Below are 973 nucleotides of genomic sequence, written 5' to 3'. Positions count from 1 at the left end.
TTTGGAGCTTACGTTTCTTTCGCGGTTATGGCTCGATTGTTTCGAATATGGTAATTCGAATTCTTTGATGTCGCACTTTTAATGTTCTGGGGAGAATATTCAACACTGGCTTACACAGCCGCAATTGGCGATTCGTGCCGGACGAACTCAGGAAGAATAAAAATGACACGCAGCTACTGAACGACTGAGATAGGGAACGTGATCTACATCGTCAAATGAGAAGTGGCGTAATGGGGCTTTCGCACGAGGCGATTTTCAGGCAACTTTTGCGTTCACCTCACGCCGGGTTGCACGAAAAAAAATTTGAATGACTAAAAATATCAAAATATAAAAAAATATCAAAATATTCGCCATAAAAAGGCGTTTGCATTGTTCAACTTTGCGTTCTACTTTTAGTTGAACGGCCTTTCAACTAAATCGCTTTCAACAAAGTTGGTCGCCAGCCAACGTTCGCCTCGTGCGTACACCTTTTAGGTGTGCAATTACTTCGCGCCATTGACTAAACCGAGCTGTCGTGTGACGATTGGGCCTATGCGTCAAAGTCTCATTCGGAGACACTAGGATTGTGTTGTGGAGGACAATACCTAAATACCTTCGTTGGCTTATTTACCAAAACCATTGTACGCTTTACTTTACAGCGACTTGGCAGAATCAAGAGGTCTCCAAGAATATCGACAAATACATTTCGGCCTTTAAGGGAATTTCGTCTCTTTAGCCTACATTGAATTTCTGTAGTCCAACGATTCTCACCCATTTTGTCCTGTTGGCGCCAGCGAATGAAGAACAAACATTTCTTCAAATTTAAAAAGTAAAAATTTCACTACTAACATTTTAAAAATGTTCTTAAAACTTGCAAAGAAATTCGGAAAAGAAATATCACTGTTTTTGTTTTTAGGAGTAGGGTGGGAGTGTCATTGATAAAATTAGAGCGAGAGAAAGTTTTTCTTACAAAACCTTTCATTATTGAATCATG

This window comes from Rhagoletis pomonella, unplaced genomic scaffold, assembly GCF_013731165.1.
Source record: "Rhagoletis pomonella isolate Grant_MI unplaced genomic scaffold, Rhpom_1.0 Rhpom_scaffold_00006, whole genome shotgun sequence".
NCBI classification, from domain to species: Eukaryota; Metazoa; Arthropoda; class Insecta; order Diptera; family Tephritidae; genus Rhagoletis; species Rhagoletis pomonella.
Note: the sequence above shows the minus strand (reverse complement) of the source record.